The following is a 26,306-nucleotide window of genomic DNA, read 5'->3' on the forward strand; positions in this document are numbered from 1 at the left end:
AGCATCGCCAAGTGTAGCCTAAAAGCCAAAAAAAAAAAAAAAAAAAGAGTGATCCCTGAGTACAGAGCCAGTGTTAAGCCCTAAGCATCACTGGATGTGGCCCCTTGATCAAAAATAAATAAATAAAATTTAAAAATTATATAAAATAAATAGGGGCCGGGCGGTGGCGCTGGAGCTAAGGTGCCTGCCTTGCCTGCGCACGGACCGCGGTTCGATCCCCCGGCGTCCCATATGGTCCCCCAAGAAGCCAGGAGCAACTTCTGAGCGCATAGCCAGGAGTAACCCCTGAGCGTCACAGGGTGTGGCCCAAAAACCAAAAAAAAAAAAATAAATAAATAAATAAATAAAAACCTGGAACTTCAGCAGCAACTGACCAGAACTTCTGTATGTGATCTCTCCACATGGTGGCTCTATCTTCATACACTGTGTAAGTTTAGAATGTGTGTGAAATTTAAACTGCATTCTCTCTGAATGAAAAATAACTGGCATCACAAGAATGCATGCTGAAGAAGCACGGTGAGATTGGGGATGTAACTTTGTGGATCTGTACTTGACATGGATAGATTCAATCCCTGGCACCTCAGGGGCAGGCGAGGAAGTACAATGACACAAAATGAGAGAAACCACCTATAGTTAGAGAACATAGTACTGTATTTTGTGCTATATTTTGAATGACAACTTAATGACAATTGGAAATAAATAATAGTGTGCCCAGATTATTATTTTAATTGTGTCCTGAGTTTCACTATGCAAAATGCCTGGAAAAGTCATCTTAACTTTTTGTTTTAGGGAGACAAAGGAGAAGGGGTAGTCTTGGGTCACATATTGAGTGTGCTCCTGATTTTTCTCACTCCTGGTAATGCCAGGGATCCAACCCAGGGCTGGCTGCATGCATGCAAATCAATCTCTCTCTCTCTCTCTCTCTCTCTCTCTCTCTCTCTCTCTCTCTCTCTCTCTCTCTCTCTCTCTTCTCTCTCTCTGTCTGTCTCTCTCTCTGTCTGTCTCTCTCTCTGTCTCTCTCTGTCTCTGTCTCTCTCTCTTCTCTCTCTGTCTCTCTGTCTGTCTCTCTCTCTGTCTCTCTGTCTCTGTCTCTCTCTGTCTCTCTCTCTCTGTCTCTCTCTGTCTCTCTCTGTCAAACCCAGCAGTAGTTAAGGGTTACTCATAGCTCTGAGCTCAGGGTTTATTCCTGGTAGTTTTTGGGAGACCATATAGGATATTGGGGATCAAACCTGAATCAGCCACATGCAACGCAATGCCCTCCTACTATGTTATAACTATTACTCTAGCCTCCCCATCTATTTTTATCAAATCTCAAATTGGCTTCTTAATACTTTAATATCTGGGGAAAAAATATGCTGGGACTGGAGAGACAGCATGGAAGTAAGGCATTTTCCTTGCATGCAGAAGGTCGGTGGTTCAAATCCCAGCATCCCATATGGTCCCCTGAGCCTGCCAGGAGCAATTCCTGAGCACAGAGCCAGGAGTAACCCCTGAGGGCTGCCGGGTGTGACCCCCCCAAAAAATGCTAAAAATCATGAATTAATCCATAATACAAAATAGAAATATAATAAAATACTGACATTTAAATAAGATAGTTGACTACTTTCAAAAACTGTATTTACTGTTAAGTATAACTGAGTTTATTAATCATAGGTATTTTGATCTCTCAAGCACAGTGTTTCTTTTGTTTTTCTTTCTGTTGGGGGAACACTGATGTTCAGGTGTTCCTCCTGGCACTTTGTTTGAGATTTTTCTTAGTTGTTTTAGAGAATCAATTTGAGGAAAAGGTTAAAGCTGGGTCTCCTTTTCTCTCGTCCTTTGAGCCATCTTTCCAGTCATATAAAGTTGTAAAATGCTTTTACTCAATCCTAAACCAAATAATGTCTATATGAGACCAAAGATATTTAGCTAAAAATGTAAGCATTTTTCGTGCTTGCTTCAGCAGCACATATACTAAAAATTTAAGCATTTCTATTTAGGCATATTTTATTTATGCATTTGACATATTTGATTCTAAGATTCCCCCTCTTTTTTTGGTTTTGGTATCACATCCGACGGCACTCAAGGGGTTACTCCTGGCACTGGACTCAGAAGTCGCTCCTGGCAGGCTTGGGAGACCATATGAGATGCCAGGATTCAAACCGGGGTCCATCCTGTGTTGGCTGCAAGGCAAACACCCTATCACTGTGCTACTGCTCCAGCCCACAGATTCTAAGATTCCTTAACTGAAAATCTGATTATGTGAGGCTGGAGGCAAAGTACAGTTGATAAGACCTCGCATGCAGCTGTAGCAACCCATCCTAAGTCAATCCCAGGCACCATATATGGTCTCCCGAGTACCAACAGTAGTTAGTCCTAAGCACAAAACTGAGTATAGCCCCTGAGCAAAGCAAGAAATGACCCAAATCCTCCCCCAAATAATGATGTTAGTTTCATTTTATTGACAACCAATCTCAAAAAGAACATGATTCTGCTGAATCTTCCCAGGTAGAACTCTAAGGCCTTCTTGAAATGGAGGCAGATGATTGAGTCTCTTCTTCCCTGAAGGCACAGCAGCCCCCAAACATACCTGAAATCTAGTGGCATAGAAAAATCCCAACTGAACCTCATCAAGGTTCCAAACCACCAAATATTTTAAGCTCCTGGAGCTCTCAGTCACAAATCTGTCCATGTGACATCTCCGAATTTCATCATACTATTAGCTTAATATTTTGTCAGGAAATATTTTAATATTTTTTGATTTCTAATGCTTTAAATAAAATTTTAATTGAATTACCATGAGCTACAGTTACAAAGTTGCTCATGATTGAATTTGAGTCATACAATGTCCAATATCCATCCCTTCACCACTGCACACTTTCTGCCACCAATGTCCTCTTTCCCTGAAGCTCTTCCCCTGCTTGTCTCCCTGTCTCTGGCAGATATTTCTCTCTCTTTCTCTCTTTCACTCTCTCTCTTCTTCTCTCTTCCCCTTTTATTCCTTTTAGACACTGGGACAACATCAAATCTATTTTTAAACATTTTTTATTGAGACCATTGTGAATTACAAGTCTTTGACAGCTGTTTTTCAGGCACATAGTGACAGTGAATTAGGTCCATTCCCACCACCAGTGTTGATCTTCTTCCACCATAGTTCCCAGCATGCTAAGTGAGAGTAGACCACCATGCTCAATGAACAAAAGCCATACACAGAAGGTTCAACTAACACCAACCAGGCCAGTAAGTCTTCAATGACTTAGTAACACCATTGTGAGATATAACAATGATCATAAGTTGACTTTCATCTATCTAAATTTTGATTATGCGATTTGCCTTTGTGTTGTAACAAGCAATACAATGTAAATTGGCTTGTGTCTCTTAAGAGGCAGGCTTGGGTGGTGGGTAGGAAATTGGGAACATTAGTGAAGAGAACATAATTGGTGTTAGAACATTTAATTCCTCAAATAACTGTATTGGGAACAATTTGATAAATCATGCTGTCACAATCTAAAAAGTATATATATTTATAATTTATATATAAATTATAATATTATATATTTATATATATAAAACGCTGTTCGTGCTGGAATGTGGCATCATTAAGAATTATGGTTTACTGCACACCTATATTCACTGTAGAACTATTTATAATAACCAGAATCTAGAAACAACCCATATGCCTGACCAGAGATGAGTGGCTAAAGAAACTGTGGTACATATACACAATGGAATACGATGCAGCCATCAGGAAAAAATGAAGTCATAACATTTTCCTATACATGGATGGACATAGAAACTATTATGCTGAGTGAAATAAGTCAGAGGGAGAGTGACAGGCAGAGAAGAGTCTCACTCATCTATTGAATTTAAAAAAAACATTACTGTAATAACACCCAGAGACAATAAAGATAAAGCTTGAAAGGGCCAGCCCATGATATGAAGCTTAACACAAAGATTGGTGAGTGCAGTTAGAAAAATAATGACACCTATAACTGGTAGTGAGTGAAAGAAATAGAATCCCTGTCTCGAAGACAGGCACGGGTGGGCGAGGAGGGAGATGGGGGCATTGATGGTAGGAAGAAGATTCACAATCTAGCCATTTCTTTTTACTGATGGACAATATCTTCAGTTTTTCACTAGTACAAATAAACAGTATTTTCTTTTGAATATATTATTATTATTATTATTATTATTTTAGTTTTGGGCCATACCAGCCAGCACTCAGAAGTTACTCCTGGCTCTAAGCCCAGAAATTGCTCCTTGCAGCCTTGGGGGGATAATATGGGATGCCAGGAATTGAATCCGGGTCTGTCCCGGTTTGGCTGCATGCAAGGCAAAGGCCCTATCGCTGTGCTATTACTTCGGACCCTCTGGACCCTCTTTTAACTTCTTTATTTTCCAAAGTATTACTTTCTAAGTGATACAAATTTCTTTTGTTTCTTTGGGGGACCCACTCAGCAATGCTCAAGAGTGACTGCTGGTTCTGCACTCAGGAATCACTCCTAAAAGTACACGGGGGACCATATGAGATTCTGGAGATCAAACTTGGGTCAGCAGCATGTAAGGCAAATGCCCTATGCACTCTCTATCACTTTTTATCTTTTAAAAATAGATCAGTGAATTAGATATAGAAAGCAGCAAGAGTCAGATAACTTATTAAATAAATAGGTTCACAGTTACTTTTAATTCTGCTTCCCATTTCATTTCAAAATGTTTGCTTCAAAGGGGAGTTTTCTAGAATAAAGCCTTCTGATTGGCCTATGGACATTGACACCAACAAGGCAAACAATATAGGGATGAATGAAAGATTTTTGAGTAAACAGTTAAGAACATGTTGGAAATAGTATCCTTATTTGAGCAATTTTTAAAGAAATACCTTCCTGAATAGGGATTTGTCTATCGGTGAATTGAGATTCATTTTTCACTTAAAAGTGTATTGCTTGTTAATAATTTTAAAAAAGGAAAAGAAAAGAAAAAGGCCAATGCCGGATGGAGAAAGATGAAATGAATCCTTGAGGATGCTGGCTTTTCAAATACTGGTTACATGGAGGTTTGTTTGTTTGTTTGTTTTTGTTTATTGGGTTACACAGGGCATTGCTCAGGGGTTAATCCTGGTTCTGCATTCAGAAATTGCTCCTGGCAGGCATGGAAGACCGTATGGGATGCTAGGATTCGAACCACTGTCTGTCCTGGGTTGGCTGCATACAAGGCAAATGCCCTACAGCTGTGCTATATCACTAGCCCCTGATTATGTGTTTTTATAAACAAGACACAGATAGACCAGATTGACAGTAGAGGGAATGTTTGCCTTGCATGAGGTCAACCTTGGTTTAATACCTGGTACCACATATCCAGGAGAAGCCCCTGAGCACAGAGCCAGGAGTAAGCCCTAAGAACTGCCGGGTGCAGTTCTTCCCCCTTTCCCACAAATAGTGCAAGATAGAGCCATCAACTTCACTTAGTGAGATGTTCCTGTCATAAACAAAATGTAGGCATTTAAGAATAAATGAAAAACAGTTTGATAAAGTTCTTGATATTGGTACAGAGAAGACATTTCTTACTTTTATCCTTTGCATACTTCAGACAAATGGTTTTTGTTGTTGTTGTTATTTGTTTGGTTTTTTTTTTTTGTTTTTGAGCCACACCCTGTGGCATTCAGGAGTTATTCTTGGCTCTGTGCTCAGAAATCACTTCTGGCAGGCTCAGGGACCATATAAGAGGTTGAACCTGGGTCTGTCAAGAGGTCGTCTGCATGCAAGGCAAACGCACTACCACTGTGCTATCACTCCAGCCCCTCAGATAAATGTTTTTCAAAATTTTTATTAATCTCAATTAATAAGGTACAATCTCTGGCACTGCATATGGTCCCTGAGCACCACCAGCAGTAACTCCTGAGCCAAGAGTAAGAGATAAACAAGCACCCCTAAGAATGACCTCAAAGTAAGAAAGAAAAAAGACTAATTAATAAGTTATTGGTTCAACTTTTAGAGTCACAATTGATATTTTATAATAAGATAAATAAGATACCACAAAAAATATAAATAGTATGGAATGGAGTAGAAAAAGAAATTCTAGGTAGAGGCTATAGAGATAGCACAGTGGTAAAGCATTTGCCTTGCACGCAGCTGATCTAGGACAGATGGTGGTTCAAATCCCAGCTTTCTATATGGTCCTCCATGCCTGCCAGGAGCAATTTCTGAGTGCAGAGCCAGGAGTAACCCCTGAGTGCTGCCAGGTGTGACCCAAAAACAAACAAAAAATATTCCAGGTAATTGCAGATTATAAAGTAAATCAATATTTCATAAAATGTTTTATATGTGTTTATATGCATTATGTGCATTTGTACATGTGTGTCTTTTACACTTATGTACACAAAATATTTCTTATTTGTCTTAGGGTAAGAATATTGAAAGCTAATGCTCTAATAGCCTGTGCAAGATAGGTAATGAAGCTTTGAAAGACAATCATGAGAGAAAATAGGTTATCATGAAGAGCAAAGATTGAGCTTCTTATTTATTTAAGTCCTAGCACCACAGATTAAAAAAAGAGTTTCAAGAATTTTCAGATATATATAGGATATTCAATATTGTTTAGGAATGCTTTTTTTTTTTTTTTTTGGTTTTTGGGTCACACCCGGCGGTGCTCAGGGGTTACTCCTGGCTGTCTGCTCAGAAATAGCTCCTGGCAGGCACAGGGGACCATATGGGACACCGGGATTCGAACCAACCACCTTTGGTCCTGGGTCGGCTGCTTGCAAGGCAAACGCTGCTGTGCTATCTCTCCCGGCCCAGGAATGCTTTTACTTTGTTCTCAAGTTTCTAAAAATGTTCCAGTACTGGATATATTTTTACATCTTAGAAACTCACAAGTAGATTTTTTGATATTTTTTTTGTTTTGAGGTCACTGCTGAGAGAGAGCTTATAAGATGCCAGTAATGACAATGGATTTCCTGGATGTAAAGCAGACAAATCAGTCCCAAGTAGCACTTAATGAAATTGCACTTTGTCATCTTTTTTTTTTTTTTTTTTGGTTTTTGGGCCACACCCGGCGGTGCTCAGGGGTTACTCCTGGCTGTCTGCTCAGAAATAGCTCCTGGCAGGCACGGGGGAGCATATGGGACACCGGGATTCGAACCAACCACCTTTGGTTCTGGATCGGCTGCTTGTAAGGCAAACGCTGCTGTGCTATCTCTCCGGGTCCCACTTTGTCATCTTTTATTATACTTAATGTTAGAGCCATCTAAATCAGCCCGTAGTCTTCATGAAATGTTATTCACTTTGACTTTCTTTGGGCAATACCCTATAGTTGAAGTGACCATAGAACCTGTTACTGGATTTTGTTCAGGATACCCATGGATGTCAAGAGGTGATTCTGAGAGTTGTAGCCAGAGATGGAAAGGAACATGGTCTCCATTGTCAAAACTGAAGGCTGAGGTTTTGAGGTTATTTGTTTTTGTTTTTGTTTGTTTTGCTTTTGGGCCACAATCGGTGGGAGGTGTGGGGAGGAGTCAAAAAAAAAGTGGGGCCAGAGAGATAGCATGGAGGTAAGGCATTTGCCTTGCATGCAGAAGGACGGTGGTTCGAATCCCATATGGTCCCCTGAGCCTTCCAGGAGCGATTTCTGAGTGTAGAGCCAGGAGTAACCCCTGAGCGCTGCCAGGTGTGACCCCAAAACAAAACAAAAAAATTACTCCTGGCAGGCTCCGTGGACCATATGGGATGCTGGAGATTGAATCCAGGGTTGACCAAGTGCAACAAGGCCCTACCTGCTGTGCTATCGCTCTGGCCCCAAGACTGAGGCTTGAGCTCATTTTAGTGCACAGTGAAAATAAATCCAGTGCGAAGGGTGTCAAAGGTTTGGTTTTGTTGTTTAGGCAAATTACTACCAGGTGTCCCTGTCTTCAGCCCACCCCAAAGAAAGCTTATGTGAACCCAAGAGATTGAAAACTACAATGTAATATTGACTGTGCTATGGAAATAAATGAAAATGAAAAGAAACAAACAAATGAATCATTTCAGAATGTGAGCAGCACCTCAAGAAAATTCTAGGATAGCCCTCCAGGAAATCACTAGATGAAAGAAAGGTTGACACCAGAGGCACACAGACCTCTAGGGCTTGAATTAAGGTGTGCACTTTATTTCCTGTGAGTTGGGAACTATTTCTTTTTTTTTTTCTTTCCTGTTTTTGTTTTTTGGGTCACTCCCGGCAGCGCTCAGGGGTTCCTCCTGGCTCTATGCTCAGAAATCGCTCCTGGTAGGCTCAGGGGACCATATGGGATGCCGGGATTCGAACAACTGTTGGTCTGCATGCAAGGCAACACCCTACCTCCATGCTATCTCTCTGCCCCAAGTTGGGAACTATTTCTTAAATATTCAGCTTCAATTCTTCTTACTTCTGATTTTGGAGCATTGACATTGTTTATGTTTTCCCCAATTATATACAAAATTGACCAGTATCCATAGATATGCTTTGAATTTGTAGTTATTTCAAAGAGATTACTAGAAACACATTGTCAGTCAATTCAATGCCTTTATTTATGTCTTTCTGAAAATCTTACAGCATTTGTATAATTGAAAATTGGAGTACATATTTTATATTTCGCAGCATCCTAGGTAAACCATGGTACATATACATAATGGAATATTTTATAGCCATTAGGGAAAATAAAATCATAAAATTTGCTTATATGTGGATAGATATGGAGAACAAAATGGGTCAAAGGGCAAGAGATAGAATGATTACACTCATTTGTGCCTACCCTAGCCCTACCCCCAACCCATGTATTTCTGGAAGCCCCAGCAGCCAAGCCCAATATCCAGAAGCTTTCGCCATGTCTGCTAACAGAATAGACTCATCTAACTCTTTGCAAGGCCAAAGTAACATGACATGGACAGACTGATTTCACAACTGATTTTACTAGGGTTATTTGGAGAGGGGCTGGGCAAGTCCTCACTCTGATGATGCCTTGGGGGCTGCACACTCAGACCCTCCCTACAACTACCACCAAGCCATTGCTTCATTGCTTTCTCACTAATTTCTGCAGAGACCCCTAGCTGCCAACAAACTCCAGATGTGCTAATTTTGTGGCTGACATCTCTAGGAACTTTTAGAGAGAAGGCTGCCACTCCACTATGCCTCAGTACTTTCAGAAGTCCCTGACATCCATGTCCAAGATCCAGAGCCTTCCGCCATGCATGTGCAAGTGGTCAATGCCATAGTAGACCATCTAACTCTCAAAACAAAAAACGGAACTAGGAGGAAAACCCATGGACATACTGGCCTCATAACTGATCTCATGGGGCCTTTTAGAAGGACCCCGAGAACCACCGATGTTGCTAGATGAGCTCATCATCTCAGCTCCACAGACCTCCAACATTGTGGACTGCTAGACTACTTATGTGACCATGTGACATCATAATTTACTAATACTAATTTCCCAGTAAAGATACACCAAATTAAATGTGAAATTTTCATAGAAGTCACATAGATTCGACAACGAAATCAACAACAAAACACTCAACTGGCAACATACAGCTCAGTTGATGACATAAAATCCCATTGTGAGATATGACAATTTTCACAAATTTTCTTTTAATGAAACTTTTCCTCAATAATTCCATTACCATTTAGTTGTACCAAACAATACTAAGTAAATTAAATATAACTGCCAAGGGGCAGGCTTCACTGAGGTTAATAACTGATAATAAGGGTGGAGGTAGGTAACGTTACACTGGTGGTGGATTGGTTTTGGAATACTGGATGTCAAAAGTTATTATATTATGAACAACTATGTAAACCACAGTTTCTAAAATAAAGAAATTTAAATAAATTATGAGTTTATATCTCATAAACTCATAGGTTTCTCAGTTAAAACTTTTAAGTTACATATTAAGGTTTTTGTTTCTGTTTAATAAGAATTCTTTATACACAAAGAATAGTAAACTTTTATCATAAAGTTTAAACTTTTCACTTTTTCTATGATGACTTCATATTTAGAAGCTTGAAGGTGTCTATGGATTAAAATTTATAATGCTCTTTGAAGTTATTTATGGCATGCATCTAGTAGTCTGGGAGTAAATACATTCATATATGCAATGAATTACTTGGGACACATGGATTTCTTTGGGTTCATGGAGTGGTCTATGTATAGCTAGCTATAAGAAATCAAGAGAATGGGGCCGGCGCGGTGGCGGTAGAGGCAAGGTGTCTGCCTTGCCTACGCTAGCCTAGGACAGACCACGGTTTGATCCCCCGGCATCCCATATGGTCCCCCAAGCCAGGAGCGACTTCTGAGTGCATAGCCAGGAGTAACCCCTGAGTGTTACCGGATGTGGCCCCAAACAAACAAACAAACAAAAAAAAAAAAACAAAGAAATCAAGAGAAGGGGCTGGAACTGTGACGCTAGCGGTAAGGTGTCTGCCTTGCATGTGCTAGCCTAGGACGAACCGAGGTTCCATCCCCTGGTGTCCCATATGGTCCCCCATGCCAGGAGTGATTTCTGAGTGCACAGTCAGAATAACCCCTGAGTGTCACCGGGTGTGGCCCAAAAACCAAAAAAGAAAACAAATCAAGAGTATAAGCAAGCCACAAATATAGTTATTCTTGTTTTTCTTTTTTTATTTATTTATTTTTTATTTTTAATTATGAGAACAATGATACAAAGGAAGAGGACAAGGTAAAGTTACCATGGAAGGACAATCACCAATAAACAGAGTTCTCAGAAGAAACCCCGTTGCTGTCACCTTAATTTTGAACATACAGCCAAGGAACATTAAGAAGAAAGAAAACAGAACCCATGTACAATTATTTTGTCCCTCAAGTCTCCAGATGTACATTATAACATTTCTTAGTGGTACACAAAGCAATTTAAAGCCATGATATTTGTGTAACTCCTTAAACACTGAAGGCATAGTATATTTTTTACATTTCCATGCATATGCAAAATATAGTTATTCTTATACATTTAGTTATAGAAATAAATATTTAATTTAGAGACACATGAATCAATACAATTTTGGGAAAAGAGTCTCTACCTGCAATGCCTTAGGATTACTCCTGGCTCTGAGTACAATCTCTCCCAATGGTCCTTTAAAGACCATATGTGGTGCCAGTATGCAAGACAAATGCCTAACCCACTCTGTACTATCTCTCCAGCCCCAATATGATTCTTAACTTTTCAGTAACTTTAAATTTTCAAATCTTTCTACATATTAGTATTAGCTATTTTGATGTTTATTTATTTTTTTGGTTTTGTGGGTCACACCAGCAGCACTCAGAAGTTACTCCTGGCTCTTCACTCAGAAATCACTCCTGGCAGGCTCAGGGGATCATATGGGATGCCAAGGATCAAACCCAAGTTGGTCATGTGCAAGGCAAATACCCTACCCACTGTACTATCTGGTGCTTATTTTGGTGTTTAAATGAAACATTTTAATGGGCATGATGGTACACAACTTTCCCTGAACCTAAGCAAATGTACAATATATCTAAAAATATTTCACACTTGCCTTTATTTCAGACTACCAGAATAAGTTAAGCATGAACTCTATGAACTCTTACTCAAGGTCAAGCAAGATGGTAATTATATGAAAATACTTAATAAAACTTAGAAAATTATATATGTGGCACTTCTTCTATTTTCTTCTTTTAATCCCCTTTTCTTCCTTCTGGCTATAATAAATCAGAATTAATTAAATAATGTGTGGTCTGAAGTTTTTGGTTCTAAATCCTTTGAAGAGGATCCAGAAATGCACAAATGAATATTCCTAGGCTTATAGGTAATGCTGAAACCAAGTAGTCTTGACATGTGTTTAATAAATTATTCCTGGTTTAGCATCAATGCAGAAATGATTGGTTGAAAAAGATTAGAAAGGACAACTTTAAAAAAAAGTTTAAGACTGGGTTGGAGCATTAACACAATTTAGAATTGGTTCAGATCTTCTTTTTAGTTTCACTCTGCCTATGCTAAATGATTCTCTAAGTGCAGATGACATGCAACCAATACTATTTGAGGGCTTGATAATGGAACAGTATAAATGAATTTTTGAAACTTACTTATTTGCATTGGTCTAATACTCATTCTCTCATATGGATCCCATGGACGTAAGGAACATTTTCCTTTTTCTCAAGTTAAATACCAAGGATGTGATTTTCCCATTAACTGAGGACTGTAAGAGAGGGGATCTCGGGGCCGGGGAAGTGGCACTAGAGGTAAGGTATCTGCCTTGCAAGCGCTAGCCAAGGAAAGATCGCGACCGCGGTTCGATCCCCCAGCGTCCCATATGGTCCCCCCAAGCCAGGGGCAATTTCTGAGCGCTTAGCCAGGAGTAACCCCTCAGCATCAAACGTGTGTGGCCCGAAAAACAAAAACAAAAACAAAGAGAGGGGATCTCAGATGACTTTTTTGTAAATAGCCAAATACCAAAAATTAAATAAGGGGTAATTTAGAGAAATATTAGAAAACACCAATTCCTTCTCTATGCTTTTTCCCCCACCCCTTCTCCATCCTTTAATAACCTAATTTTGTGACAGAAGCTGAAGAAATCCATGAAGAGTTCACGAGCCCCTGCATAAGAAGCTCCCCACATAAAACACAAAGAGAGGGACTTAATGAAGGACATTGATTGCCCAGACATGAGGCACCTATCCACCAATCAGAAAATAGGCTGCTATACTGGGTCAAATACAATCAGCCATAAAGATTCACAAAAGAATCAGAACTGTGGGTCTGGAGAGATAGCACATTGGCAGGGTGTTTGCCTTGCATACGACCAACTGGGGAAGGACCTGGTTCAATTCCCGGTCATGGTGTGACTCAGAAATCAATCAATTAATGAATCAATCAATCGATAAAGTGTTTTTTTTTTGTTTTTTTTTTTTTTTTTTTTTGGTTTTTGGGTCACACCCGGCAGCACTCAGGGGTTACTCCTGGCTCTATGCTCAGAAATCGCTTCTAGCAGTCTCAGGGGACCATATGAGATGCTGGGATTCGAACCACCGACCTTCTGAATGAAAGGCAAACGCCTTACCTCCATGCTATCTCTCCGGCCCCCAATAAAGATTTTTTTTAAAAAATAAAATCAGAATTGTGTTTTTTTTTTCCAAGTAAGTGTTTTAATTGAGGTGTAACAAAAGGACACACATTTTGAGTATAGAACTGACTGAATGTTTATAAAGTGAAAACACTCAGAATCAAGGTCAAGTTAATAAAAAAATTATGCATACCATTTGAAGGTTTTAAAAGTCCACTTAGGTTTACACGGGTATCATTGGAGCCTATCAAGGCAGTTTTCTTATATATATATCAATTCAGTTATAAAGTGTTCTCAAAAATGGACAAATTTTAATATCGTAGTAGCAACCAAAGGATTCAATATTCTAATTACCATTTTTTTCCAAAGTTTTCTCTCATACTAAGAAATGGTTCCCTTCACCACTACAGTACCAAAGAAAACAAAAACCCAAGAGAAGTGAGTGACTGAGAAAAAGGCAGCCACATGCTCTAGATATGACTCCAACAGTTCAGCTGTTTGAACCTGGCATTGCTGTTGGCAGTGATTTCGAGAGCAACAAGTGATATTTAGCTTGGCTTCATCCAGTCATGTATAGTCACGTGTGTGAGGCAGTGTAATCCCTGAGAAGGATATCAGCCAGGAGAATGTGTAACACTCTTCACCATATTTTAACAATGATAAATAGGACACTACAGAAAGGAGATGGGCCGAAGTAATTCTAGGGCTGAGGTATTTGCCTTGCATGTGGTCAGCCCCATTTAATCACAGCCCTAATCATAATTTTCTAAACACCAAACACCACCAAGAAAGATCCCTGTGCACAGAATTTATTTTTTCTTCTCACCATTTGTCAATTGCTAGACTGCATGCTTTTCCATGTTCTGAGTTTTGCGTCACTGTCTTACTAGCTACAATGCTATAGAATGAACCAATGATGATATTGCTGTTTCTTATAATTTATTGTTGTTTAATATATATGCCTTTTCCTCAGAAATGAAGCCATTATGTAAAATAATATTTTAGTGTCTGAGAGAAATGGAATAGATATGATTTACCCCAAATTTTTACTTTCTAAAATCAAAGTAATAGAAAAGCAAAATTTTTGAAAATGAGAAAATATAAACTGTTAATTGTCCAGATAAAATTACAATGCTTGACAAAAACCTCTGTAAATATTATGTTTCTTATTTTTTACAGCATTTATAAACTTTGGTTTAGATAGTGAATTTTTTTTCTCACCTTCAAAATTTGTGGCTTAAAGACCACAAATTGGGGGTGGGGGAGGTAAAACTCATGCCTTGCATATGAATGACCTGGCTTTATTTCAGCACCATATGATGCCCTGAGCATGACTAGATGCAACCGTGGAGTCCAAATTTGGCACTGCAAAATGTGTTTCTGGGCGTTCGAGTTGGCCCAAGTAATCTGTGACATCACATTCTTAGGACTTTGCAGTGAATGCCACTTGGTTGGTCAAAAATCATCATCAGGAGCCGGAGAGACAGCACATGCTTTGCATGTGGCTGACCCAGGATGGATCTGGGTTCGATTCCCAGCATTCCATATGACCCCCAAGCCAGGAGTGATTTCTGAGTGCATAGCCAGGGTAACCCTTGAGAGCCACCAGGTGTGGCCCCCCCAAAAAACAAAACAAAACAAAAAGAATCATCATCAGGAGGGGTATAAGTACAGCTTGCTGAATAAAAAATAATAAATAATAAAGCACTCTAAATCTTGTGATCTTGTGGCTTTGGTTTGGAGTCACAGGTGATCTAGCTTCTGTCTCTGTGCTCACAGATCTCTCCTGGTGGGGCTTGGATGAACCGTAAGTGGGGCTAGGGATTAAAAGTAGAATTGGCTGCATGCAAGGCAAGCATTTCTCTCTCTTGCCCTGACTTTGCTCTTTTAACACACATACACACACACACACACACACACACACACACACACACACACACACACACACACACAATGACATCTCAGACACTCTGCTTGCTCTAACTTCCCATAACTTCCCAGATGATATACCCTGGAGCCATATTGTATCTAGAAGCATATTTTCTTTCCATCTAGGTTCCAGCAGCCTTCATGCCCAACCAGTATCATCTCACCAGGCCTACCCCTGCCCTGAACCATATAGCAGCTCTCCCAATCACACCTCATACTGTTCATGCTTATACCTCAGATACTAGCTGAAGATGTTATTATTTTCCTTTACTGAGATGGGTGGGCTTCTAAGTATCCTTCCAATTTTGTTAAACTACTGCTGTGCTGAGGGTAAATCTTGGCAGTTAGCACTCCTGGGTGATTCTTCCACAAAGCAACATCTAAAACAGAGTTTTGTGGGTCATGAGTGCACAAAAAAAAATATAACAGGTAGGTTCAGAATTATGCTTTATCTCTCATGGGAAATTAATGAGACCACTTAGGAAACTATTTAAAATGTGAGCAATTATGTATCTACTAATCTGAAATTAATACCCAGGAGGACACTCTTCCTCAGCTCGCCTCTCTGTGATTAACATGAAGCACAATTTCAAAGGTAACTGAATCTGTTGAAAAGGGAAATGTGGGAGCTGAAGTGATAGTATTGTGGATAGGGCCTTTGCTTTGCATGCAGTTGACCTGGATTCAATCCCTGACATCCCATGTGGTCCCCTGAGCCCTCTAGGAATAATTTCTGAAGGCAGAGACAGGAGTAATTAATCCCTGAGCACCTCTGGGTGTGACCCTCCCAAAACCAAACAAACCAAACACAAAATAAAAAAAAAAAAAGAAAAGTGAAATGTGAACACAAGCAATCCTAATATATTTTAATGAAAAATAATAGGATAGTAAAATTTCATCTGATTTACAGGAATAGAAATCAAGGCAAACAACACTGTAAACCTGCAGTGTCTGATATAAATTTCTTATAAATAAGTTTTCGAGCTGCTCTACAAAAAATCTTGGAGACTTATTTACATTGAAAGAAGCACTGAAGGAAAGACATAAAATAATTTAAAACTGTTAATTTGGGTAAATAAAGCACGAAAAACAGAAACTGTAAAGGAAATATAAATGACTTATGAGACTGTGTTTAAAAAGCAAAGTGATATATACATTTATATTAAAACCTCTATAAAGTAAAAAATAGAGTAGATGAACTGTGGAATGTTTGTGTTGTATCGACAGAAGACTTTTAAAAGAATAACTAACTTGTTAATTGTATTTCATTATAAAACTGTAAGCCAACTGATTTACAATTTGTTTTGGGGTTGGGAATAGACCTTCAATTGCATAAAAAAATTTTTTTACAATTGCTCTGCAAGCTCAAGTCCGTGTCTATGTCTCTTTGCTTGCTTTTTCAAGCTTGTGTTCTTTCTTGCACACTATTCTTTTACTCCTCTTCGCTTTACTCTAAGTAAGCTTTATTCAGTAAAAACTCTCTTGCTTCACTTAAAAAAAATACCTTCAAAAGAGATTATTATTACCAACATCTGGATTTTATTGGAGGTGGCAACTGAATTATGCCAGCAGTATTAAAATATTAATATTTTATTAATTAATGTTATTAATCAATATTTGATTAATTGACATCAATATTTAGTTAATATTAATATATTAATATTAAAAACCATTCACGGCCTCTGAATATACAAATCTAGGTTTAAATTTGAATCCAATTTTTGCTATCTGGCAGGTTATTTGCCTCTCCTATTCATAGTTTTTAAGTCTCGGAAATGCATTTAATAATAACCATTGCACAAAGTTTGCATAGATAATGTTTATTAGACCCTTAGCTGAGTATTTGGCAAAAAAATTGTTTTAATAGATCATCACCATTGATACACTCAGTATCAATAGTTCTCGGTGACAGACAATTTAAAAATTAACCAATACTTACACATCAAACAAAGATCGAACTGGGTCAGACACATGAAAGACAAGTGCCTTACTCCTGTGCCTTCCAGAAAGGTAAATTGAGTTGTAAAAGACACTCCAGTGGTTCATAAAGCTAAAAAAAAATTTTTGTCATTGACTCTATTCAAAAAAAGTTGTCTGACCACTGAGCTCAACTTACCTAGAAAGCAATATAGACAGTATTTTAGTTTTTAATTTTTTTCACATGGTCACACCCAATGGAGTCACTCCTGGTGGGCTTCGGTGACCATAATGGAATCTTGAGGATTGAACCCCTGTTGGTCCCATGCAAGGCAAATATCCTTCGGGCTATCCTATCACTCTGTCCCTAGAGATGATATCTTAATAATATTGAAGTAAAGGCTGTGTAAACACAACACAAAATATAATGTAGTAGCTAAAAGTAGACCCTTGCCTAATTAGATAAAAAAATAAGGTCTCAGGCAACAAGCCATGGGAGGAAAGAAAGGGAAGAAAGCTGTTGGTAAGAAACCAAGGAAACTTATTTCTGCAGGGACTCATAACTGCCAAACATTCTAAGTATGCCGGTTTTGTGGCTGACATGTTCAGGGACTTTTGGAGTCAGGCCGGGACGCCTCCCTGCCATGTCTCTACTTCCAGAAGTCACTGGTAGCCAAGCACACATTCAAGCCTTTCAGCACATCTACACAAGCAGCCAACAGCTTGGAATCAACAACATCTAATTCTTGAAAGAGGCTGAATTAGCAGAAAAAACTCATGGGCATACCGGCTTCACAACTGATTGCACATGGGCCCTTCTGGAGGACCCCTATGAACCTCTGTTTTCACCATATGAGCGAATCAGTCCAGCTTTACAGAACCTATAATTTGTGAACCCACATAATAACATGGAGTCACCATAGTTTTAATATTGATTTCTCAATAGGAAATCACCAAATTAGACATGAGCTTTTTTTTGGGGGGGGGGGGCTACACCTGGCGGCACTCAGGAGTTATTCCTGGCTCCGTGCTACAAATCACTCCTGGCAGGTCGGGGGACCTAGCTCGGGGAATCTGATGGAATGTTGGGGATCGAAGCTGAGTCAGCTGCATGGAAGGCAAATGCCCTATTGCTGTGCTATCACTCCAGCCAAAGATGTGAGATTTTTCATAGAAGCCAAATAACCTCAACAAACTCAACCAATAACAGAATGCTAAAGTAGCAATAGACAATATCGTATATTTGGACCCCCACTATGAGATGACAATTTTCACAAATTTTCTTTTAATGCAGTTTTTTTTCTGTAATTTCATTATCATTTAGTTGTACCAAGTAATATTAAATAAATTATTCATAATTACCAAGAGGCAGGCTTCGGGAGGTTGGGAATCTGATGACCAGGTGGAGGGAATGTTAAATTGGTGGTAGAATTGGTGTTAGAAAATTGAATGCCAGAAATAACTATATTATGAACAATTCTGTAAAACCATAGTATCTAAAATATAGAAATTTAAGTTAAAAAAATGCCTCTGGAGGTATGGAGTACTGAAGCTACTAAGAAGCAAGAATTGAGGGATCAAGCAGGAGTCCAACAGGTAAGGCATTTGCCTTGTAAAACAACTGATCAGTATTTGACCCCCATATGGTCAAATGAAGAGTGATCTCTGAGTGTACAGCCAGGAGTAAGCCCTGAATAAGCTTTTGTACCACTGGAACACAGGGTGTGGACCAAAAAAAAAGAAAACCAAAAAGAGAAGCCAGCGTTGAACAGAATCCTGCTGCCTACATTTACATTTGTTCAATAAAAGACAAGAAAATTCAGCCACATTTTAAATAAGAACCTGATCAAAGAGGTAATGAAAAACAAAACAAAGGGGCCGGAGTTAAAGCATAGCGATAGGGAGTTTACCTTGTACATGGCTGACCCAGGATGAACCTGGGTTTGATTCCCAGCATCCCATATGGTCCCCCAAACCAGGAGCTATTTCTGAGCGCATAGCCAGGAGTAACCCCTGAGCATCATCGGGTGTGGTTTAAAAAACAAATGAAGGAACAAACAAAAAGGAAAACAAAACAAAACAAAAAGTAGAACCAAATTTCCATTAATAAAAAAGATATTACCATGTTGTTCAATAAATAAAGGTTTAGAATAAAAACAACACACACTGTGTGTGTGTGTGTGTGTGTGTGTGTGTGTGTGTGTGTGTTATACCTAATAATATTCAGTGGCTACTTCCAGAAGTACTCAGGGAACCATGTGGTGTCAAGGACTGAACCTAGAATACTTGTAAAATAGCACATTTTTTGTAAACACAAAGAGATGATCCAACTACATCCAACTGAGAAGCTTCTGCAAAAGAAACAATGGCCAGGAAAAAAAAAAGCTACCCCTCACAAAGTATTATTATGTAAAATATATAAGGCTTGGGGAGAGAATGATAGAGTGGAGAGGACATTTGTCTTTCATGTGGTCTACCTGGGTTTGATCGCTGGAATCCCAAATGGTACTCTAAGTCTGCCAGGAGTGAGCACTGATTGCAGAGCCTGGAATAAGGCCTGAGCACTGCAGAATGTTGCCCCCCCCCACCAGCCCTTATCCCGCCCCAGTAAATTTTATCTATTTACTACTAATAGTTAATAATACTAGTCAAATGAGTGGAGTATCAGGCTTAAATCCCTGGCACCACATGATCTCTTAAGTACTACCAGGTATAGCCCTGGTTAGCCTTCAGCCACTGCTGTGGAGGCTCAACAATAAATACGTAAATAAAATACTACAACATTCTGAAAGAAGAATGTCATACACACTTCTGTGTTTATGAGTCACCTTCCACCAACATTCCAGTTACATCACACTACCAGATGTGACCCCCTCTGCCCATTATCCCAGCTAGAAATATTTACTCTTAAAATCAAGGGCCTGAGAGACAGTACAGGGGTTACGGCATTTTCTTTGCATGCAATTAATCTGGGTTCAATCCATGGCACCACATATGGTCTCTTAACCATTACCAAGGTGTGACCTTCCATCCTTCCCCCAAAGAACTTAAACATTTCATGTTTAGTTTAGATACTTTAATAAACTTAGAAATAGGACGTGAAATAAGCTTTGAGAAGAAATACATAATTCAATCTTTGTCAGTCAGTGCAATAGTACAGCAGGTAGGATATACACATGACTGATCTGGGGTTGACCCCCTGGTACTACATATAGTCCCCCGAGTCCCACCAGGAGAGATCTCTGAGTACAGAGCCCGAGTAAGTAAAATGGTTATATGGAAATCTCTGAGTAAGGCCTGAGCACTGCATTGTGTGGCCCCAAAACCAAGCCTAATCGAAATACAAAACCCAAAACTGACTTTTATTATTCAACTTGAACTGTTACCAATCATCATTTAATATATGAAGGTAACTACCAGTCATCTTCAGTCTCACATTTCTGGAAATTGTCTACTAGAAATGGAGACACAGAGCTCCTCAGTTGACTTAATCTATTTCTACTTTTTATAAGTTACTAATCTAATTTAAAAATTCATGTACTATGGGGCCGGCGAGGTGGCGCTAGAGGTAAGGTGTCTGCCTTGAAAGCACTAGCCAAGGAAGGACCGCGGTTCAATTCCCCCCCCCCCCCTGGCGTCCCATATTGTCCCCCCAAGCCAGGGGCAATTTCTGAGCGCTTAGCCAGGAGTAACCCCTGAGCATCAAACAGGTGTGGCCAAAAAACCAAAAAAAAAAAAATTCGTGTAGTAGGGGCCGAAGCAGTGGCGCAAGTGATTGGGCGTTTTTCTTGCACACACTAACCTAGGATGGACCGTGGTTCAAACCCCCGGCATCCCATATGGTCCCCCAAGCCAGTAGCAATTTCTGAGCACATAGACAGGAATAACCCCTGAGTGTCACCAGGTGTGGCCCAAAAAGCAAAGCAAAAAAAAAAAAAAATCCATGTAGCAGAAAGGCTTTATCTTTTTTTTTTTTTTTTAATGAGGGACACACCCTATGATACTCAGGGTTTACTACTAGCTTTGCACTCGGGTATTATTCCAGGCAGATATTGCACAATGGGGTTGGGGGGAGATGGGGGAGCCATCTGGGATGCCGGGAATCAAATCTAGGGTATCAAATCTAGGTTGTCCGTGTACAAGGTCAGCACCCTACCCTTTGTACTTACTATGTCTCCAGACCTTTAGGTTATCTTTTTTAGTAAATTTTGAGCACTGAGAAATAGTTTAAAATACACAGGACAGGGGTCAGCGAGGTGGTGCTAGAGGTAAGGTGTCTGCCTTGCAAGCGCTAGCCAAGGATCAGGACCGCAGTTCAATCCCCCGGCATCCCATATGGTCCCCCAAGTCAGGGGCAATTTCTGAGCGCTTAGCCAGGAGTAATCCCTGAGCATCAAATGGGTGTGGCCCGAAAAACCAAAAAAAAAAAAAAATACACAGGACAATTTATTGTTGACCACTCAATTTTCCCTCATTTGGAAATGCAAAACATTGACAAAAGTGGAATATTTCACCACACACTAAAACCACAGAACTTTCTAATACCTTCTCTGTAGAAGGTGGGATCTTGGGCCCGGAGAGATAGCACAGTGGCGTTTGCCTTGCAAGCAGCCGATCCAGGACCAAAGGTGGTTGGTTAGAATCCCGGTGTCCCATGTGGTCCCCCGTGCCTGCCAGGAGCTATTTCTGAGCAGACAGCCAGGAGTAACCCCTGAGCACTACCGGGTGTGGCCCAAAAACCAAAAAAAAAAAAAAGAAGGTGGGATCTTAAACTCTTCAAAAAATCTTTCTATTTCAGAGCTAAAGATGTGGCTCATTGGCCTTGCATGGGATAGGCCATTAGTTCAATTTCTGGCATCATATAAACCCCAGTACTCCAGGGAGAGATCCCTGGGCACAAACCAAGGAGTAACTCCTAACCAAAGAACTTCTTGGTTCATATCAGAGCACTATCCAGTGTCTTTGTACCAAAACACTGTATAGCACTTTCTAATTTTCAAAAAAGCAGAAATAGTGCATCAGAAATAGTTTTCAGGAACTTTTTATTCATATAAAGAACATTTGAAGACATTTACTATGTGAGAACAAGGATTAGGCATCATGAAATGGTTATATGAAAAATTATTCCATAGTACTGTGTATGCTATATGAATTATTTCACACAAGTGATGTCCATCCATTTAAGGAATTTAGATCTCAATACCATTTTACTGCGTAAAAATTGTAAAATAAATCTCATGTCTTGAAAATGATCAATATGCTACTAACTCTGCAGATAAACTGTGTTGGAAAATGAGTTGGAACTGACAGGTAATTTCATGCCAAGTTCCTAAATACAGCCTTGGGTTCTCTTTGACATGTCATAAGCAGGATCTACTATGAGTCACTTAAAAAGCCTACTTTAACAAGGAAAACTTTCAAATGTTCCCAGCTTTCATTGGTAGGGAAAAAAAAATAAAAAAGGAATGAAAAGTCCTAGAACTACTGGTTAACTCCAGGCAACAGCAATTGAAATACCAGAAGGTACTGGGTGTGTGCGTCCCTTTTTTAAATGCCTGGGAAGTCACTATGGCTATGACATTCCTGGGCAGGGAATGTTAGTAGTGGAAAAAGTGAAGATATTGAAACCACTAAATTCTCTACAACATGAAAATTCACAACTTATCCCAGGCTTCAGTTCTCCACTCTCTTCCTTACCACCTCCACCCCACGTCTGACCTATTAGGTCTCAGACTATAAATTACCTTAGGTTGCAATTCCATTTAAGACACTCAAAATAAGCTTGTAACCACTAATTATCCTTCCTTGTGTGTGAGAATTGTGTGCTGTTTACAATGATAAATTTATCTATTTATACAACTTACAAATATAGAACTACTAAAAAAATAGAAAACTAAAAAAAAACTTCTAATGATAAGAACCAAGACAAGATACTAGATAGTATAGTAGGTAAGGCACTTGCTTGTATAGGGCTGATCTTGGTTCAATCCCTGGCACCACATTGGTCTTCTGAGTATGGCAAGAGTGGTTCTTGAGTGCAGAGGTTAAGCCCTGAGCAACAATTTCTCTTTTTCTTTCGAGGGACCATATTGATACCAGGGATCAAACCCGGGTCCATCCCGGGTTGGCAGTGTGCAAGGCAAACACCCTACTACTGTACTATTATTCCAGCCCCAATTTCTCTCTTTATCCCTCACCCCTCCTTTAGACACTGTGATTTGAGGGGCTGGAGAGATAGCACAGTGGAAGGGTGTTTGCCTTGCATGCAGCTGTTCCAGGATGGATAGTGGTTCTAATCCCGGGAAGCGATTGTTGAGCACAGAGCCAGGAGTAACCCCTGAGCACCACTGGGTGTGACCCAAAAAAACAAACAAACTAAACAAACAAAAAAAAAAGAAAAAAAAGAAAAAAGAATCTGTGATTTGCTATATTAATACTGAAGAGATATCATGCATATGACTATCTCATTTCAGCACACAGATCTTTTCCAGAGTGATCATTTCCAACTATCATAGTCAGTGGTCCTTTCTCGGCCCTAACTACGCTCTCCTGCTAAATGTGGCAAGCTTATACTATGGACTAGTCCTCCTGGCCCTAATCTCTAGTCTTTGGATACTATTACCGTGTGTGTGTGTGTGTGTGTGTGTGTGTGTGTGTGTGTGCTTGTGTTTGTAGCCTGTCACTTTATTATGCAGACTTATTGATTCTAGAAGCTGCTTTTGCTTTAAGGGTGATGTTAGATTCATAGAAATTGTTTGGGAGTGTTTCTGTCTTCATTTTCCTGGAAGAGACTGAAAAGGATTGGTAGTAGATCCTATTTTAAGATTTTAAAGAATTCATTAGTGAATCTATCTGGGCCTAGGTGAAATGCACTTGGTGAGGCATTCATTTGAGGTTTTTTCTCATATTCCACCACTGCCTCTAATGCTCATGGGACATTCTCCAAGATAAGCCACCCACTGAGCCACAAAACATAACTTCAAAAAATTAAGAGGCTAAAAACGGTATTTTCCTTTTTTGATCTTGTTGCTTCCAGTATTCTATTACTATTTATAGTCTTGTGACTGAATATCATTGTGACTTACAATATGCATTGGGGATTTTTATTTGGTACTCTTCAGGTATCCACACAGTGGGCACATGCACACCAGCTCTGGGAAATTCTCAGCAATGTCTTTGGCTATTGCTTCTTCATATGGGTTTTCTTTGGTTCTCTAGGATCCCAATGATTTTTACTTTGTTTAATTGATCCCGAAGATCAATGGTCATCTGTTCATTTATTTTGAGGATTTCTTCCCATTTTCTTGTTCATTTATTTTAAGCCTCTTTTTCATATTCTTCTGTTCTCTGGAGGTATTATGCAGCTTTTCCTTGAGCTCACTGATTCTGTTCTCAGCAGCTATTACTCTGTCGGTGAGGCCTTCCAGAATTTTTCATTTTGCCTGCTAAGTTTAGTTGTCATTTTTATCTGAAGTTTTGCCATTTCTACACTCTTATGCCCTTTGAATGTTATTGACTGTCCGTTCCATGGTGTCTTTGAGTTCCCTGAACATCTTCAACATTTCCTCTTTAAAGTCCTTATCAGAGGCTATAGCCTCTCTCTATATATAGGAGGCTGACTAGTTGGATCTTCAGAACTACCATCCCCATTCATTAAGCATGGTGGGATTTTGTGTAACTTTCCCAGTGACCTTTGCAGTGGTGTGGTGATTTGGTGGTGGTGGTGGTGGTGGGGTGTTGCTGTGTGGTTCATTAAAAAGAAGAAATGTGTGGCTGTGGAGAAAAGCAGTGCAACTTTGTTCTTCTTGGGACACATTTATCTTTGTGAAAGTGGCTCTTCTGAGTCACAAAGAGGATCCCACTGCTGGTCTATTTGTCTGCCTCAGTTTATGTGGCTAGTCGGAGCCCAGCTGGGGGTGGCTGAAAGACCTCTCCCCTTGTCCTGATGAGTCTCCTTCCCTTGAGACTCATTGAACTGGAGTGAAAATGGCTATTCTGAATCACCAGAAGGAACCCACTGCCACTATCTGCCTCAGTTTCTTGGAATTGTAAGGTTGTATGACCCTTTCCCTTTCCTTGGTGCTTCTCTTTCCCCCAGGTTGTGCTGATTAAAATTCCTTTTAAATCCGACATTAATGGGCACATGCAGCCTTGAGGCGATAGTTGGTTATTTAGCTGTGCCACCTTGGGCAAGTTATGAAAAATCTGTCAGTCTCAGTTTTCATTTGTAAGAGTTAATAAAAATATTCATCTCATATTTTTTCAAGGACTGTTAGGAAATATTCCATAGCAGGGTCTGGCACATGATAAGCACTCTAAACAATAACATATCACTAATATATTCTATTTTAAAATTAATTCACTAGGTACATTGTTTTGGGAACAGCACTGAACCCTGAAAACTTAAAAGATTAAAATGATACAGTTGAGTTCTAGCTTAAGGTCTGGGGTCCGATCTAAACTGCTCCAGAGCTCCATAGCTAAAGGGGCATCTTCAAAGAACCCCTACAAACCCAGAAGACTCTAAATCCCTAAAGGTTATTTAGAAGTGAAAACAAAACTCCTTTTTTGAGGCTTGTTCTCTATTTTTTAGGCAGTTTGGCTTAAGAAAGGTCACACTAAGGGCATACTGACCAAATTTAAGGCAAAGAGAAACACACCATTAAGGATCTATCCTTTGTTTTGTTTTGGTTTTGGTTTTTGGGCCACACCCATTTGACGCTCAGGGGTTACTCCTGGCTATGCGCTCAGAAGTTGCTCCTGGCTTGGGGGACCATATGGGACGCTGGGGGATCTAGCGCAGGCAAGGCAGGCACCTTACCTATAGTGCCACCGCCCGGCCCCAAGGATCTATTCTTAAAGGTAATTCAAAAATCAGGCACAAACGTTACATGGTTTCCATTAGAATAAAAAGGTTTTTTAAACACTTTTGTGCAGTTAAATTGGATTTAAAATTCACTTAACATTAGCTTAAGAACAAAGGAGATGGATTCTTAGTTTTGTATTTTATCTAAAACAAGAATATATCTGTGAAACTGATTTTAGCTAGGAAAAGTAACTCCCAAGAATTAGTCAAATATCAGAAAAGGCAAGCAAGGGACAAAAGAAAGAACCCAGAGAAGGGAAGTTGGAGGATTTGGTGGGTTTCCTGTCAACACAAATGCAAAAAGGAAAAAATAAAATGTTCAAGGCATTCACTGTTAAAATTCACATTATAAATAATTTAATTTTTTATAAAAAAAAAGAATAGTTACAAGGGTTTCTAAGAGAAGTACACAAACACACGATTGGAGTCACCATCTCATGTAGCAAATGAACGGGCACATACAAGATAACATTCTTTTAATTTTCACCAGCTCAACCCAATCAAACAAGAGAAAGCTCTGCAATTTTTTCTAAAACACTTTTAATTATGATTTCCAAATATATGAAAATTTTGTTTGAGGAAT

The sequence above is a fragment of the Suncus etruscus genome, chromosome 10, assembly GCF_024139225.1.
Source record: "Suncus etruscus isolate mSunEtr1 chromosome 10, mSunEtr1.pri.cur, whole genome shotgun sequence".
In the NCBI taxonomy this organism is placed as follows: Eukaryota; Metazoa; Chordata; class Mammalia; order Eulipotyphla; family Soricidae; genus Suncus; species Suncus etruscus.